Genomic DNA, 18,935 nt, shown 5'->3' on the forward strand with positions numbered 1-18,935 from the left:
GATGTGTTAAGTACCATGGAGTGGCAGTATAATTACAGTACATGGCACGTTACAATATAAATATAAAGTAAATACATGATTATTTCTGGCTTAGGTCACATGGTAAATACTAAGTGCAATTACGGCACCAAGTAATCTGCAGGAACGTGTAATTACTCTTGGGCTCAATTCATTTACAAATCCTTGTCCAGCTTTTCACACCACATGGGTTGTGGAAAATGTGGAAAACAGATTATTCATGGCTGCGATAGCCTCCTTATAACCACAGCCAAACCTTATATATGGATGATGGCTCCTCTGCCCTCTCCTGTGTCCCAGAGGATGGAGGTGAAGGTTGGAGTTATCAAGGCAGCACCGTGTAGCCAGATGTCCATGGAAAGCTGGGCCAAGAGCTCTCTCCAGCTCATTTGACAAACTCAGCTGATGTTATCTAATAGTTTTCATCTCACCAGTTTTGCTTTAGTGAGATCATCTTGCCCCACTTTTGAATTATCCATCAGCAGCACAGACTCTGCCGTGCTCTGCATCCTGGAAGCCAAAGGCTACAGCTGATTGCTGCTCGTCACACACTGGTCCCAGGCTGATCCAGGAACCTGGCATTTTGTAATCTCTAGTCGGATCCCTCTGCTCTACTAGCTAGTAGGGGCTGGGTGGGACGGCTTGGACGATACAGCCAACATCTCCACAGGCTCAAGAGCAAGAGATGGCAGTAGAAGCACCCAGGGCATATGGAAATTCTGTATACCTAATGGAGAGCAGACATTTGATTCAGATGGTGTGAAACAGTCAGTCTATGAACAGCCACAGTGCACGATACTTGAAGAAAAGTCTATAAAGGAAAGGAAGAAAAAGTAGGGGAAAAAAAGTTTAAAGCCACCAGAGCATTGTTCTCTTTATCCAGCCGAGAGGGCAATGTGGTGCCTAGGACATCATCGGCTGCCTGTTCTCCCAGGCACCTGGTGCCTCAGAGAAGGTGATCCCCGCTGTATTTTGCTAGGCAAGATTATTAGTATTAATCTTACAGTCTGTCAACAGGATCTGAACCTGGGACCTTCACTGTTAAAACCCGGATCCCCTGAGATAACATTAATGACTGCAGCTGTTTGCCATTAGCAAGTCATGCTCTCTGGGGACTGCTTCTGGGGTAGCTGGGATTTTGGCTTGTTTCTTTTAGGGTCAGCTGTGAAGCATTTGAAGTAGAGACGGGAGGTGGGGAATTGAGTCGGACGCAGCAGGAAGCTGCCGTGGTCTGTGGCACTTCAAACCGCACGGGACGTGCCGGCTCCCGAGTCAAGGCGGCTGACACTTGGTGGGGTCTGATGAAAAGAAAACTTCCTGAACTCAAGGATGGGCATCTCCTGAAGCTTTGAAACTCTTCTGACGCTTGGGTGCGGGAATATCCCAACTGCAGAAGCAGGCGCAGGTCGGCTAAAAGGCAGTGTGGCTCTGGAGAGACCGGGGAGGGTTCGGAGCAGACACTGCTGCATTTTGGCTGCCCTCAAGAGCTAAAATGATGCTTCTTGTCTGAAAACAGCTTTCCTGCCCTCAGCAGGCCAAACACAACTTCCAAGCCTGGGGAGGTAGATCACCCCAAGGCTCAGCAAGCAGCCCATGCTGTGTTGCTCTGCCACGGTCTCCTCACGCTTCCCTCTCCCAGCAAGGGGAAAGGCTGTGCTGCTGAGCCAAAACACTGGAGCAGAGATGAAAGGACGTGATCTCTCAGGATTTTTGTTTTATCCTTCTACACTCCCTTCTGTTGTGCTTTTCTTTGGCTTGTTCAGTCCTGTTTGGTTCAGTTTTTCGCTGTCTCCCTTGGCCAGAAGAGAGGTGGAAATAGCAAACAGCCTGAGGAAATATTTCCAGTTGCGTTGCACACACTGCAGTGCACAGGGATAGCTAAATGGAGCCTTGGGGCTAAAACAGGGGAGAAATAAGAGAAACACCAATGATGCTGAGTTAACTTCAAAATGCATCTGTATCTTCACAGTAAAACCATTGAAAACTCCTCTAAGGTTCCCAAAACTTTGGATAATGTCTACAAAGAGGTGTCAAGTTAAAATTCCTGCCTTGCATTAGGCTGGAGTATATAATTGCATATTATATGATTATGGCATCAAGAGAAACTCCAGAGCAAGAACCTTCTTATTTGTTGCACACCATTTGCTTATCATGAAATACGAAATGCACTTACACTTTGCTACAGCCTTGAGAAATCATTATTAAAATCTGTCATTGCAAGCAAAGGCTCTTGCTTGCTCTAACCACAGCAAAGGCAGTAACGAAGACAAGAATTACATGTTACCTAACTGAAGGGAAAAGTTCCTTGCCCTAGTTCACCAGACTAGTATAATTTTTCAAGATGCTGTGTCTGCTGCTAAGTGTCTGAACACTCTCAGGTTGTTTAGAATCAATTGGCTTAAATCTTGTGTAATGAAAGTGTATTTGCCAAATAGGCTCAAGCTTATTGCCATGCAAATTAACATTTGCAGGGACAAATTTCTAAGTCCTTCCTCTCTTTGTTGCTTCCAAGATGTTATGGATACAATTTTGCACTTGCAGCTATGTGTGGGTGCAGTTCGTGTCATTTAAACTTCTAATTACGGCATCTGATTGCACCCACGTATCTTATCAGCTAGTTAGACACGTCAATGACACGCACCATAACTGCAAATAACTGGGGGTACAAAATTGCATTGGCAATTATTTGCACCCACTGAAGGAAAGGATGGATATAAAGCAGGCCATTAAAGTGTTTAAAATACTTTTCTTACAGTAGCATAAACCACTGCTACAGGGATATTACCTGCAGGAACGTAGAACAAACATTAGGCTGAATTTTGAGCAGCAGCTGGGTTGGCTTTGTAGCACGAATCTAACCAAGGTTCCCTTTATGGGTGCAAAGTGTGTCAGCCAGGTCTGAGTTTACTTACCTGGCTTCCTCTCTTAGGTCTGCTCAGGATCCTGATAGCACCAGCGCTGAAACACTTTCTTCAATCCAGCTGAAGCCAACAACGACGCTTATACTGCACCCTTTAGAAAATGTGCTCTGGCAGTGTCTGAGCCGACACCTGCAAATTCACTGTGAGCACAGTCTGGTTTTTTAAGCAGCCTCAGGGCTTCTCTTAGCAGCCAGAGGAGATATGTCGATGGGGCTTATGCTTATATTTAAATTTAAGCTTGCAAGAGCTCTGCTGAATAGGGACATAAATGGAGTGAGGACAGTTTAAGCAGAAAGAAAATTAAGCTCTACTCAGGATAATAGGACCTTACTATTATTAATCCAAATAACAAATTGTAGTTGTCTTTGGGACACATCCCTCTGCCCCAGTCTCTGTGATCTTGCCATTATTTCCTGGAACTCTCAAGAGATATCACCAGCACCATGGCAAATTGTAGCAAATAGTATGTGATTGTCCTACAACTTTGTGTTAGTCCAACCCTTCGGTACTTGGTTTAGAGACTGATCCTCCACTGGTGCAGTATGGAAGGATGGTCCCTGACCCAGAAACCTTCCAGGCTGATTCGATTCCCTGTATCAGGCATGGGACATGCAAACAGCATTTGCTCTCATAGGTTCATGAGTGGCTGAAGGTAGTAGAGGTACTAACAGGAGCTGGAATACTGGTGGTTACATTTTGAGCACAGCATTGTGAAACCAGATCTGGTTTAATGTCTTTTTTTTTTTTTTTAAATAGATGTCTTTTAAGTGATAAATGTCCTCATTCAGAAATGGTGTACATTTTACCATGGAAGTTTTGCTGTCTGAATTAAAGACTCCCACAAGAACCTAGGTGTATGTGTCTTCAGATCTTTTTTCCCTATCATGAAAACTTGCAATTTTTCAGGATTAGATCTGAGCTTTGTGAAGCAGCTGTTAACATTACAGGAGCTAAGCTAGAGGGGGGTTGCTCTTAGAAAGAAACCCTCTCAAAAGTGGAAGACAGTAGGGAGCACAAATATTTACATCTGCAAATACCAGTGATGACGAAGAGGTCATACCTTGGAGCTGTACTGATCTAGCTTCTTGGAGTCTGGCCCTGATTCTTCTTTAGAAAGAAAAGGAAAGAAATGAAAAAGAAAACCTGGGAGGACTGTCTTCTGTTCTCATTTACCCTGGGGTAAATCCAGAGCAAATTCAATGATCCAAATGGAACTAGTCCAGATTTCCGCTGGCCTAAATGAAAACATTGTTTTCATATACTAGTGGGGAATTCTGCCTTCTTTAATGCCATACTTTTAAATTTTGCTATCACCATGGGACACTGAAGTTTTATTTTTTGGCTTATATTTTACCCATGAAAGAATTAATTGCTTCAGCTTCCTAGAAATCATTGCATGATTCAATTTACTCTTTTTCATGGCTTGTTCGAAAGTTGGGCTTAGTTTTCACCACAACCGCTCCCTACTCTAAAACATTATTTGTATCCATAAACTACTGCATGTAGGGAACAGCCAGTGGAGAAGTAAAATAAACACAGTATTGCCTTTTAGCTGGAGTTGCACTCTGCTCCCCAGAAGGGATAACATTTATAAATCAAACATGGGTTTAATTAACCTTCCGTCTTTGCACAAGATTATGAGGGCGGGCACAGTCCCACTGATTTGAAGATGCAAGGTGCTCACACGACTACGTCACAAAATTTCAGGGATTCAAAACAATAAAATAAAGCATGGTTTAATAAACTAAGTTCTGGGTTCAGGGCTTTGCCAGTGCTGGCCCAAAGCCGTAAGAGCCACGATGAAGTAATTTCAAAGCAGCATGAGATCAGAACATGGTGCCCAAAGTGAGTATTACTGTTTTTTACACAGCAAAAAAGATTTTTTTTTCCCCAGATGAAAAGACAGTAATATATGTTCTGGCATTTGAAAGGGGTTTGCATACTTTACCATCTTGCAGTCTGCAATCATACACACTTATCCTTAACCTGTCATTTCAGTGAGTGACACTACTATAGTCAGAACCTCATTTCTCCCTATTGAGAGAGAGAGAGGAAATTCTTCTTTGCTCTGATAAAATGCTGTATCCTAGTTGAAAGGCATCCTTCCTGGGAAGCCCCTCTTTGTGCAAGTAGGCAGTTCAGTAACTATTCGTAGCCTAAAATTAACAGTTAGTATAAAATCAGTCAAAGAGGATAGCAGACCCTTTTGCAATGAAGTTAATTAACCACATTAATCAAGATTTGGGTGCCTTTTGAGAAGAAGAGCTCTAGCTCAATCACAAGGTGTGAGTGTTTGATGCAAGAAGCATGGGGTGCATTTCTGGGTCTATTGCAGTAGGGTTGCGTGCGATGTTCAGACTGATTTCTGTGGCCTTTAAACTATAAGTCTACCAGCTCTGCCTGTGCTGGGAACACTTTCCAGAAAATTTGTGCTATGGATAGTGTCATTTGAATGACATTATTTCTAGTGGCAAAAAAAAAAAAGACCTGCTATCTACAGGTCACCCCCTTACATTCTTATTTTCATTGCTGTGTCTGTTACAGCTCCTGGAAGCTCAGGCTGCACAAATCCTCCAAGCTTTGCTAGCTCGATGCAGGGAACTGGTGCTAGCAGGGGAGGAGATAACAAGAGCTTTGTCTGATGTGGATGGGGCATGAACATTTCCAGAATCTCACTGAAGAAAACTGCAGATGATGATGAACACTGATGGAAGTGTCAATCTCAGTCTTCTGATTGACTCAGAACTGATTTCCACTTGGCAAAGCTGTTATGAAGGTGGGCTGACACCTTTGCCCAGAAGCCCTGGTCCATGGCATGGCTGCATTCCTCCACACCCGCTGGTGAACAGCACTGGTATCAGCAGGTATCAGCTTGGGAAAGTGTTTGGCACTCCCAAGCACCTGGGAGCCCCGGCAGGGCGGGTGGCTCTGCTTTTTATAGAAAAACACGGTGATGCCTGGGAATCAGGCCAAAAGTCTGGCCCCTGGTCCCCAAGGCTAGGGAGAGCCCCAGCACTGAAGGGAAAGAGGGGGGCTGGTGAAGACAGATTTGCTCTTGGGGAAGAGGGCAATCCTGCCCTGATGTCCAGTAGGAGGGAGAGAAGAAGTTTCTAGTTTCTCATTATTCTGCCCCTTTTGTTTGCGTTTAAAAGAAAATCCAGTTGGCTGTTTCCCTGTGGCTCTTGTTGTGCTAGCCTGGCAGGACACAAGACCAACCTTGCTTGATTGATGTCTGCTACTGAGGACACAGAGCTGCTGGTCAGACACCTGACTGCAGTTCCTAGCTTTGCTGAAGGTTTTTTAACAAAGATTTCCCCTTTTCGGTGCTTCAGTTTCCTTCCTCTTACCCATCGCAATGCTGCTGTATTAATAAGAGTTTGAGGAGCGTCTAACTGCTCCCACTGGAGGACCCTACTGTCAGCTGAAGCTCCCAGCCTCCCTGGTGAATGACGTATATGGTATGTAAAAGGGTGCACTGCAGGGCACAGAGATAAGGCATTCGTAATCCAGCCAGGAGTGCAGATAGGGAAACCACTAAACAAATTGCTCTACAATGCATGATGCACACGTGTGTGTAAAGGACATGTTAATTCTAACTCCATTTTGTGTTTCTTCTCCCCAGTGAGCATTGCTGACATCCGATCTGTGTTCTTCGCTTGTTATTTCTAAGGAGTTATCAAGTTTAAGTACTGTCTTTTTCTGTCTTACAAGAAGGGAATGCTTGAGCCTGTTGATTAAACACAACCCTTGCTTTTCCCTGTTCAGGCACAAATTTCCAGACTCAAACTCTGAATGTAATTTCTATTCCTCCCACACCATGTGCGTGTTGCAGAATTTTACCGTCACGTTCCAAATCTTGCAGTAAAAACTTTTGCAAGTTATTAACAGACAGGATGGGTACTTCAGCTTTGACTGCTCTAGTCTTTTGGGTTGGGCTGGGCTATTTATTTATTTATTTATTTATTTATTTAAAATGAGGGATTCCAACCCTTGGAGATCTGGAGAAAAATAGGTTGAGGCAGGATTTCATGGGTCAGTCATGCTTCTTTGCACCATGCTATCAATCAAGGGAAAACACCACATCCTAGATGACCTTGTAGAAGCTTATATACCAAAATGGATAAGCATGTCACTCGGGTGAAAAATGGCAACCAAAAAAGTACTGAAACTATCTGATCTTACTACAGTGTGTCTAGCAAACTGTGTATTATGGTGCCTCTGTTGCTTTGCTATTACACATGTGTACATGGACATGATAAAGTGCGGTGTAGACATTATTTTTAATTCATGGAAACATTAAATGGGAAGCCATTAGGTGCAGGGCAAAACTTGCAATCTGCATGCCTGTGAGCAGAGAAATGATTGACTGATTTGCAGAGGACCTTTTAGAGGCTTAAAATAATTCTCAGGGCCAGGCTGTGAACCTCATTCTCCAGGAGATCCAACGCTATTCACACATGTAGCCTCCTTGGCTTCACTGGAATTACTCATGGGAACGCTCACCAGTGGGAGTGGGTGGTGCACAGTCTCGCTGTAAATGCTTGTTTCCCTGGGTTTCTTGCAGCCAAGCAACACTGATAATTATAGTCACCCGCAGGTTTGAGACATGTAAAATGAGGCACTTGGGAGCCCTTCCTGGAGTAACTATACTCCAGGAGTTCCAGCTCCTGCTATTCTGAACATGGGCTTAAGGCTGCTTTCCTGCCTCTCACATTCAGTCTGGACACTGGATTTTCTTTTTCAAGCGATGATTTTGGAACCTTTCTGATTTGCAAGTGATTGATAAGGGGAGGTGAGAAACAAGGGCTTTGCCATCAGTACTAACCACATCCCCTGTTGTGTGACCCAAAACATGGAGTATGTCACCATGGCATCAGCACCCTCCTTGCATCCTGTTGTGTCCCACCACAGTGCAGTTGCTCTGGGGTTTCTTTATGAAGAATGACAGGAGCCTCCACTGTGTGATTTACATCTTCAGTGGGCTGAATGCTCTCTGGAAATGCCTCTTCCTTGAGTACAGAGGGCAACTGATGTGACTGTCTTCAGGCCACACTCAGATGCTTCATGGGTCTCATAGACCCTGAATGGGCCATCCTGATGCTCACAAGGACCCCTCTGCCAGTATTGGTGAGAAAGAAGAAAAATGTGAGTTGTCCATCCCTTACCTGCATGTCAAATGTGTGCAAAACCTGGGTACTCTGGTTCTAATAAAATTAACTTCTAAGTTCAGGATGGTGGGGAAGAAGGGTGCTGGAAAGCCACTGTGCCCCTTAGGCAATGAACGGAGAGGAGAACTGCACCAGCAGCGCCTATATAGCCACAGCCCGGGGTGACTGAGTTGGGAAATCAGAACACCGTCAGGAGAGGGCTTCTGCCAAGTGTTTCATTGATGGCAAAACCCCTGATCCTTCTGTGGGGCTCAGCACAGTAAGGAGTACTTTGGAGACAGTGCTGGGGCACCTCTGAGGAAGTGGCAGAGCTGACAGTGCTCCAGAGAAGGCCACAGGGAGCAGCAACCCTAAAGCTGATCTCTGGGAAGGACCCTTTATTCAGTCCTTCAGCTAGGGATGCTGCGGAGGTCTTGGGTCTACAGTGTCCTGTAGAGATGGGTCTGGAGTTGGGGCCAAGGTGGAAGTATCTGGGGGATCACATTACCCCATTACCTTCTCAAGACTGAAAGAAGACTAATGCAAACAATGCTGCCAGGACATCCTGGAGTTAGGGTCTTCAAATGAGATCACATTGCTGATCTCCTCAGTGCTAGGCTTTCTAACTTGACTCTGCTTTTCCACATCCTACCACTATTTTGACTGCCAAAAAGTTCCAGTTCTTGTAACTCTTTGTGCTCAGTACTTAGGAATAAGAAAATATTGTACATCAAAGCATGTCCTGTAGGGAAATGTCTTCTCTGGAATTGCACTGAGGTTGCTGATGTTTTTCTATCCTTCTAGTGAATTTATTCAGCCACCCTGAGCCTTTGGGCTGGAGTCACTGGCCACCCCAACCCTGTCCTTCGCAGGACAGCAGCAATTCAGCTGCACAAGTTATTGGAGAGGACTAGTTGAGGAGCAGATGGAACCCATGTGCAAATCCTCTGCTATGCTCCTGCCTTAGCTTTGGGCCAGAATCAAATCCTGTATTTGAGCAGCCTTCTGGCTGTGGAGGTGGCATAGACAAGAAGCCGTGCAACGCAGCTTACAAAGCCAGAAGGCAATAGCAGGATAGATTTCATCACTTCCCTTTGGAAGCCTCCACATTTCTCTTCTCTTTATTCCTTTTTTCCTTTATGCTGCTCTCACCTCCCTTCACAAGAGTCCTGTGCAGCAAAGGGGTGAATATCTTTGATATCTTTCTTTCTATCAGGCTGCAGATTTGATGAGAGGGAGATTCACCACAGTCTAGATTCACCCATCAAACTTCAGGCGTTTCACCAAGGCTCCTAAATTAGAAGCCTCATTGTACTGACTTACTGCTGTTTGTGCCAGCAGCATCTTGAGAAATGGAGAAATACTGGCATCTTGAGAGCATGATTCACCCTCCTCAGATGTGAATCCCTCTCCTGAGGTGTCTCTCTCTTCTCTGTGACTGTAGCTGGTGCCCAGATAATGACAGCCTTAACTTCAGCGTCTCTGCCTACTTTCAGGTGGGATGCATCTGAGCTGAAATGCCAGATAAGCAAAACAGCCCGTCAGACGTACGACGGGGAATACGAACAACACGACTGATTCAGTATTTCTTGTGTGAGGAAAAAAGCTATCAGAACTCTTTAGATCTGCTTCTGGGATGATATCGGTCCTTTTTTTCGCCTATCCTCTTGCAATAACCTTCTGGTAACCCACTTTGAGCAAAAGCAATGGCAGTTTTTTAGTGCTCACCTTTCAGGATGGCCAAGGAAAAACACTCCCACTCTTCCCCGCTGCTAACAGATGAGGTGTCCACTTAAGAAATCAAAACAAGCCAAAAAAAAAGAAAAAAAGAAAAGATAAAAAAACCCCAAACCCCTACCAGTAGATAAAGTTTAAAATAAATGGTTGCTGCTTTCCAGGAAAAGGACCTAATAGGAAATATAAAACCTCTTGAATGACAAACCTATATCTACCTTGCTAGCAGGTACCGCTTTCCCAAAATATTGATGCTTTTAAGCCTTAAGCCATCTGTCAGAGGTGATAGGATACTTTTAAAAGGAAAACACTGCTCCAAGCTATTGGGGGGTGAAAATGGAACGGAGTATGCTAGCAAGATGTGTTACCTGTCTTCTGACAGCTAATGTATCTTTCTTCACATCGCTGCGCCTTTGTCCTCTTCTGTTGCCAGATAAAAACAGAATCATTATGGATGTCCCCAAAGACAGCTTGGTAAACACGTATGATAAATTAAGTTCTAGATTCTCCCAGTGGGATCTCAGTGTAGACAACTCAGTGCAGAGTCTGAATGGGGTCCAGGTACATCTGGTCCATGGTTGTGTCTGTGGCCAGTGAGAATGGCAGGACCTTAAACTGAATAAGGGGGTTTCTTTCTTATTTGTAACAGTTCACTCTTGCCTTTTTTTAAGGCTCTTCTGCTTGTGTGCATGATTTGCCAAAAGCAAGGTAGTTTTGACTTTTAAAAGCCACTTAAGCCATTTAAAACAGAACTGATGAGCCACTCAGGTTAAGGCACCGTCCACAAAATGTTATAGTCAGAGAAAAGCAAGACATCAAATGGAAAAGGTGGCCTGGAAGAAGTGGAGGGGAAGCACATGGGTTTGCAGCTGGAGGAGGAAGAAGAGGACATCCTATCAAGACAAGTTAGAAACTTTCTTCTGGTAACTAAAGAAAAGAGAAGTAATTTTTTTTTTTTTTGAGCATTTACTTGTCTGGTGGCAGGACAATATGAAACCTTACAAATAAATCATTCAGAAGAGGACAAGATGAATTTAACCATTCAGATAATGGTTTTGCATCATTTTCTTGCATTGAATATTAGGGTTCAGGAAAGACAGAGGAAGAAATAGGCTATGTCAATGGAAGTGATGATTCTGTTTTCAGGAAAAGTTGCTCTCAGTATCTTCTCACAGAGAACTGGTTTTGGCTGCATTTTTCATTATCCACTTACACAAGTTTTTCAAGCAATTTGCACTCTGTGATTTGTTCTGCTGCCTGCTTGAGGGCATGGTCCCAGGTCACAGTCATGTGAGATACAGGAAAAGCAAATGGTCCCTCAATGAGATATAAAGAAAATGCCTGGCTTGCTTCCACTCAGGAGAATCGAACTGGCCTTGCAGGTCACCTGCTGCAGTAGGACATGTGTGTTTGGGTTCACTTTCCAGCTCCATTACAGATGTCTTGTGTAATTCTGAGAGACTTACTTTGGAGCATTTCTGGAGACCTATGCTATTTAGTAGATCAACCAAACTGATTTTATCAATCTCTTCTGGCCTTAAAATCTGTGCCTTGGCTTCACATTCTCGTGTTCCTTTTTTAAACCTCCCTTGGGCTGCACTATAGGATAACAGCCATTCCTCAGGCTGGATTGACTTTGCCTTTATGGATATGATCAAAATTCTCAGCAGGGGTAAATCACCACTGCTCTACTGTCGGGAATAACGTAAAAGGTCTTACTCATTTAAATGGATGCAAATCAAGGGTAGTTTAACACAAGTTAAGTAAAGAATTATACTGGTAGAAAAGTAAATACGGAGAAACAGAAAAGAATGTTATTTATTACCAGTAGAAAATGGTATGATGTTGCTTTAAGTGGACTTACTTATTTCCAACCTTGTCCCCTTTATGGTGTTATTTCCACCTCTGCAGAATGCACATAAACCTGTAGCAATTCAGGAAGGTCCCTTTCATGTCCAATTGTCACTGCATTACAAAGTGTTTTAAGATGCAAGATGGCAGGAAATCCCTTCACTGGGAAGTCTTTCCATTACATCCTGACTCTTGTAAAATTTTGTGGAAGGCAGCTAGTCCTCCACCTCCCTCCCAGAGACCTCCTACAAACTTTCACCAGCCCAGCCATCCTGCTGCCTTCCTGCTCTCCACTTGCAAAGAAGCTTCTGCGTGGCTCATATTTGCTTGCCCATCTCTCATATTCGCAAGCTGCTGTTGGAGAATAGCCATGAGGAATCCTTCACTAATATATTGCCACGTGGTCTCTGAAAGTCTTCTTGATATCTGGTTTTCTTGTAGAGTCTGTGACTTTGTTTTCTGATTCTCCTCTTTCTTCCAGCTTTTCAGAGGTCCTTAAGACCTTTCCTTTCCCCTTTTATATCTCTCCATGTCAAGTTGCCTAGTTTCTGGGGGAATAAATTATCAATGCAAAGCCTCTCAGTGGATGTCAAGTGATTTTTTTTTTTTTCCCTGTCAGCCTCAATCTATGACTTAAAAAGAAGCTCCTGTGAAGGCTACAATTCCTGCCAGAAATGCCAAGTTATTTTGGGCAGCAGGGCATATTGGCCACTGATTGTGGCTTTAATGTTTATACACACATACACACAACGCTGTCCTGGAGACTACTCCTTGTGTACATCCAAACCTCAAGCTAATCCTCATCACAGCGCAAATGACCCAATATTGCAGGAGAACAGATTTTTAAAGACATTTTGAGGATATAGTCTTTAGACAATGCTTGGTAACGGGGGAAAGATCTTATCTGAAAATAGTTGTGTTATTACTGCTGTTTTGTGCTAACAAGAATGGCCATATATGAAGGTATGGCTGTACTGAGTTTCTGACCAGCAGATTTACATGGGCTTTAGTTCCTGCCCTCAGGGATGCAATCTTAGTTAGAGACATGATCTGCAACAGTGAAAGCCAGTCAGTCGCTATTGCATGACCATCTCAATTCTGGGGTCTATAAAAGACTGGCAGATCAAAGTCTAGGTTTAGCTAGGAGAATGGAAGGGGGTTTAAAATCCACAAAAGAAAACCTCTGGGAGCATCAGCATCCTTGAACTGGTTACAGAGAGATGGAAAAAGAGTGGGTTAGAGCTCAGAAAGGACTGAAGTCTTGGGTACTTCGGTCTACCATCTGCTTGGCACATGCATTATCAAATGAAAAAAAACACTGAATGATCTTTTAAAAAGAGGAAAGGTTTATGTGTAAGCAGCATTTCATTCTCCTACTTGTTCTTAATGAGGTCAGGACATGTTTAAAAATATTTTCTGAGGTGTCTTGTTTAATGTATAGTGTATGTGTTTAGATCAAAGAACGGTCAATGAAATCCACAGTTTTCCATCTCTCAATGGTTTTTGATTGCTTAGAGGCATGGACAATTCCCATGAATACTGTGCCTTTTGGGCTGACTCCATGCCAGCCATTCCTGTTTTGATTTCCATGCTGTATTACCTTGAAAAGCTCAGCCTTGACCGTTGTCCCCAGGTCACATTTAGCCCTGCTCTGGGAGAAGGCAGAGAGTCGGCAGAACTGACTGTCGGAGGACATCGTGTCTCCTACTTTGTTGTTAATTTTCTGTAGCAAGCTGCTCACCATCATTCATATTTTCTGTCTTGCTTTTCCTGTCTATGGACAAATGCAGTCATTAAAGTCTAGACTAATTTCTATGGAGACCAGAAGTTCATCAGGACAGGGCTGGTGTATCATTGTCCACATATACTGAACTTAAAACAGTGGGCATCTGCCAAGAGCTGTGCTGTGGCACTTGGGATTGCCTTGAACCGACTTGGACTTGTCTTCCTAGTGTCTCTGCCTGCCTTTCTATAGACCCGTTGGGATCTGACCACACAGAGTGCAAGAGCTTAATTAAAATTAGCTTAAAACCAGAAACAGTTGAAAAGATGCGAAATGCTGGGGACAGAGCTGGCAAATGCAGAGCCTCTAGTTAAACTGAATTTAAAAAAATAAGTTTAAATCCACTGAGAGTATCCACACAAGGGTTTCTACCAGTTTAAGTTAATTGGTTTAAAAGAATGCTTTTAATTAATCCTGTGTGTTCCTATAGGTTGGTGAGATCTTCCTCGGAGGCAGTAGAAAGTGGCCAGCGTTCTCAGAAAGGGATGATTGCAAAAAAAAGCATTTAGCCATCCGCGTCCTCCTCCCATGGGAGGAGCAGATAGCCCAGCTGCTGCACCAGGGATGCTCATTCAGATCCATGAAGTATCATAAAACTTTTTGTGTCACCTGGGGCGAGCTGCTTAACATTTTACCCATTTCTCTGCCCAAGAAAAAAAGGATAATTGCATCTAATTCCCTGGGGTGCCTAAGAATAAATATATAAAACATTATGAGGGGACAAGATACTGCAGTAATGGGGGCCATGTTAAAACTACCTCTTTCTTTCCATGAGCTGGTTCTAATGATGTGTATTGCTTTGCAGGGTAGCTATTGGCCATCCATTACTTTTCAGACAATGAAGGCATTAGATGTGTCACCAGAATTATTACTGCCAAACTTGTGATGTATTTTTTTATGAAATTTAAACATTTATGGTGCTTTGCAAAAATAAAGGAAAAAAATTAAAAATCTACAAAACCTTCACCCTTAACATCTTTCAACAGATCTTGTGGTGTTTGATGGAAAATGAATTTAACAGGATATTACTGTTCTGTTGCAATATTTCTGGTGTACAACAATATTATAGTTGGTGTTAAAATTTATTACCAGCCCTGTGATAAAATTAGTTCAATATTGGCTTCTTTTATAATGTGGTTTTACAATTGCAACATGGGATAATGTGATAGTACAACAAAAAAAAAAATTGCAAACAAACCCAAACCCCCTAAACCCAAAAGCATGGAGTGGAGGAAAGGAACAGAAAGTTACATACTGGGAAGGTACAGGACAGGAGTTGCATTTTAATGGAGGGTGCTGTGAAAATTTCTTTCTGGAACGGCTTGAAGCTAGAAGCAGCATTTTGATTATATTATATACAGGCTGATGACTGTCACAGTGAAGTGTCAAACGGGGAGCAGGCAGGAAAGGCAGGAGAGAAGGCAACAATTTCACGGCAGTGACTAAGCCTAGTTTGCCCGGAGGTGAATTTAGAGCAACGTCATCTTGCTGTCACTGGCTTCCCAAGGAACAGAGGCTTCCGAAATGGGGCTTTTTGAGGTTATTTGTATTCCTAAATTGGGTGAGCTTAACCTCAGAAGGGTTTAGTACATTAGGGTGAAAATACAAGTCTAAGCAGTGTTATAACAGCATAATCAGTGTGTGGTGTTCAGACACCCAACCTGCAACACTATGCCATGTTCAATCAGACATCTTCCTTTCACTGCTGTGTCATTTGCTATTTCATTTACAGAGCCTGTGAGCTCCTTCGGGCAGATATTGTCTCTTATTTCATGTTTGTGCAGAGCTTGGTGCAACAGGACCTATTCCCTGCTGTTATTTTTGGTTACTGGGCTAGCATAAATCCTAGCAGAGCTAGGATTGGAGAGCCCAGTTCTGAACCGGTGCAAACCTGAGGAGCTCTACTGGAGCCAGGACTAAGCAGGCAGAGAAAGAGGGCAGAAAGGTCTGTTTATGGCAGTTGAAAACCTAAGTCTGGAAGCAGTGACTTCAGAGTTGTGTTTAGGATGGTGTGCCGTAGGTATGTTGTAGCTTGTCCCCTGCTGCGTCTCCAGGTCACCCTTGTCTTAGGGATACCCATCCCTCAGGAAGCAGCTGGCCCTTGCCGCACCTTGTCGTAGAGTAGAAGATGAAATCAGAATCATCATTCTGATTAGTATTATACTATTATATCATCTTTTTTGGGTGAAGGTAGGAATTTTACTTCTTGGGAATTATGGCATCTACTGGATGCTGCTATTAAAAGCCAGGCTGAAGTTACACAAACCGAAGAGCTACACTGTTGTCTGTGCAGATCTCTCTGCTGATTTCAGAAGAAATTTCTGCTATAAAACTATTGAGCCAACCTGGCTCCAATGTTTCCTCCGCTTCAGCTTAATCTGTTCTCATGTTGGAGCACATGTCTAGTAAAAAGGAGTGGAAGGTGGAAAGAATCTGGAAAATGTATTGCCTACATGAGCAGTGTATGCAGCCAGCAGAAGCAGTTATTCCTAGTAGAGCTGGGAATAGTTAGGAACACTCACTGGAGAGTATGAAACCCTTTGGGCTTTGCTGTAAAGATGTAGTGATACAGATATGCGGTAGTTTCCAGAAAGAAAATACAGCTAATGAAAAGGCATAGCAAAATATCAAAACTTGAAGGTGAAGTTGAGACATTCCCAAATTAACAACTAAGCTGCTAACTGCCTGTGGGAGCCTGGGCTGTGCCAGCTCCTATCTAACCCATTGTGCACTGACACCAAGGAGAGCTTTGCCCTGGACACCAGAGCTAGATCGTGCCAGCACAGACCTGGTATGATACCCACCCCTCAGACAAAAAAAAGAGCAGGATAGTCATAAAGACCTGCTCAGCAGAAGGACGTCACTAGCAGAATCTGGGTTTAAATAAGTGGCTGCATTTTCTGGTGGTTCTAACATGCTTTAAACTCACTATGATTACCTTATTTTGCTGTTCCTAGGTACACAGGCACTTTGGATTTTCCAGACCATGCACCCTTGTCACGCTAGTTGACCCTGAAAGCCTCTTCTCTCTGAGACTCTTTCCCTCCCCCAACCAAACCATGCAGAAGATTTGGGTTTGTGCATAACTTTTTTTGAAGCAAGTTTGTTTGGCTGTGAACTGCCACATTCTCCATGGCATTCAGTCCATTGTATGCAGCTGAGTTGCATCCCATTTAGGTGGGTTTCAGCAAGCAAGGTGATGGATTGGAGTGCAGTGTCATTCATTGCTTGATGATCTTAAGGGTCTTTTCCAACCTAAATGATTCTATGATTCCATGAGCAACATTTAAGGGAGAAAATAGCCTTGCTGTGGATGATTTGCTTAAAAGTAAGAGTGGCTGAAGGGTACATGAACATGTAGGTGGGAAGGATTTAAAATGGTGAATAATTAAAGCCTGCGGATAAACTGTCTGGTTATTGCTGTAATGGCCTTGGTAGCTAATAGTACTGCTTCCACCCATGGCTGGAATTGGTGGGATGCTTAAGGTACACTGAAGCAGGGAAAAACTTCTTGAAGTGGGTGGTCCTTCACCATAGATTGACTTATCTCGCAGCACTGCCAATTGCAGAAAGTACAGTATAGGCTCATCCAGAAGGACTGGCTTCACCCCCTGGTGCCACTGGTAGACCTGAGCTGACTGCAAACCGAGGATGCTGCTGGGTGCCACCGTCCTCTCTCTGCTCCTGAATGTGCATCCAAGAGCCACCCGCCTCCACCTCCCAGCTTTCGTCCTTGGGCACAGTATCTCCATCTCACTCTGGTGACCAGAGCCTGTCTCTGACCTCTCCACCATCCTCCAGGCTCTCCCGGAGCAGCCGGCAGCCTGCAGCATGCAAGAGTAGGGGTAGGACTGCCTTAGCCCTCGGCCCCCAAATGCAACCACCCCAGGGTGCCCACCATATCACGGGAAGTGAGGCCTTTTCAGGGGTGATTAGGAACACAAAGGGCTGTGCCTGACAATTAGAGAGAGGCTATGGGACTGTGACAAGCATGACTGGAATTTGGAGCAGGCGAGCACTAAAATCATCCGTGGCCACAGCCTCAGCTTTATGTTTCAGCAGCAAGTTTTAAAGTTGGGGGACATGCTTTGTTGGTTTGCTTTCTTTTTTTTTTTTGATGTGGATTTATTTCTTTTTTTCACAGCTTTCTCAGGCAGTTGAAAGGAAATTATGGTACCGAATCAGCCCATAGTGGAGGCAGGAGGTTTTGCAGCATTTAGACCTGGAGCAAAGAACCGGGACCCAGAAACTAACTGTAATGAGAGCGCGTCCTTTCAGAGCCAGCCATCAGGGAGAGCAAATCAATCATGCCCTGCCCTCCGCTGGGACCAGCGAGTGATTGATTCAGCTCCTGTCGGCTGCCCTTATGGACCGGGATGTGCGTGAACATGAAAGGAGCAGAACAAAGGCCCCATTACCGCAGTGGGCAGAGAGAAGGCTCCCCTGCTGCTTGATGCATCTCTCCCTCTCTAAGCTATTGCAGCCTCCCAGTCTTTGTCCTCCTTCCTCCTCTAGTGCTTTGATCCTTTCTTCCTCTGCTTTCCAGCCAGCCTGGCCCCAGTCCCTTTTTCCAGTTCCTCCCAACTGTGATGTTTGCTTGTCGGGAAAGTCCCGATAACCTCACGTAATGACTACTATTCCTGGCCGATCCTTGTGGTCAGTCCTTTCCCATCAATTTTTCTCTCCCCAGCCCCATTCATCCACCCCTTGCAGAAGGAATAAAAAAATAGGCTCAGACAAGTGTCTGCTTTTTGGGATTCGTTATTGGTGATGCACTGGTCTCCCGGTTCTCGCTTGTGGTTCCCAATGTCTCTCTCCTTCTGGGAAGCTCCCATTTTTCTTTATTTATTTGTCTTGGGTAGGACCATGGAGCTGAGTCACAGAAGTGGAACGGAGCATGGTTATTTTGGTTTGAAAAGAGTTTCTGTCCCTTCCCACTGCATAGCGAAGTGTGAAGGGATGAAAATTTGCCTGTGATTTTTCTTCCCTGAACTTCTTGTTTTCACCCACATTATTCTTAGTCCCTGGCTCTTCCCCCTCAGGGCTTTTCTGGGCTCCTGTTGCTGAGGCCCCTCAGCAAATTGATGGCTGAAACCAGCAGTGCCAAGACGTGAGCTAAACGGTGCAAGGGGTACGGTACTGCTTGCCCTGCTGACAGCCAGCTGCCTGAAGATAAGTTGCTCTTCTGCTGAGAGGCTAGCAGGGTTTTGGCACCTCAAAGATGGTGTGAAGCTTCATGCTGTAGCATCTCAGGTACCATCTGAGACCAAGGACCTGTGGGGGTCTTGTCCCAGTTCCAGCTGTCCCCAGATGTGGATATTGATGAATATTGAGTGCATCCAACTTGAGTTCGCAGGCTTCAGTGTCTTGGGTGCTGCTTTCTCTGGGACTCCTGGAATTCCTGAAGAAGAACACAGATGCTCAGAGCTCCAACAGCCCAAAAGTCCAGCTGCCCTGGTTGGCCTTTGGCTTGTGAAGACA

The 18,935-nt window shown here is 44.3% G+C and overlaps 1 long non-coding RNA gene across 1 annotated transcript in view; it reads left to right on the top strand.

The window, feature by feature from the left end:
• The window catches only part of LOC128143616 (uncharacterized), a 31,110-nt gene extending 12,916 nt beyond the window's left edge, over window positions 1-18,194 (top strand). Inside the window, exons 2-3 of the long non-coding RNA XR_008235830.1 lie at window positions 16,412-16,631; window positions 17,599-18,194. This is a non-coding gene — a long non-coding RNA (uncharacterized LOC128143616). The remainder of the gene's footprint in view (window positions 1-16,411; window positions 16,632-17,598) is intronic.
• Window positions 18,195-18,935: the final 741 nt, after the last annotated feature.

Source organism: Harpia harpyja, chromosome 1, assembly GCF_026419915.1.
Source record: "Harpia harpyja isolate bHarHar1 chromosome 1, bHarHar1 primary haplotype, whole genome shotgun sequence".
Classification (NCBI taxonomy): Eukaryota; Metazoa; Chordata; class Aves; order Accipitriformes; family Accipitridae; genus Harpia; species Harpia harpyja.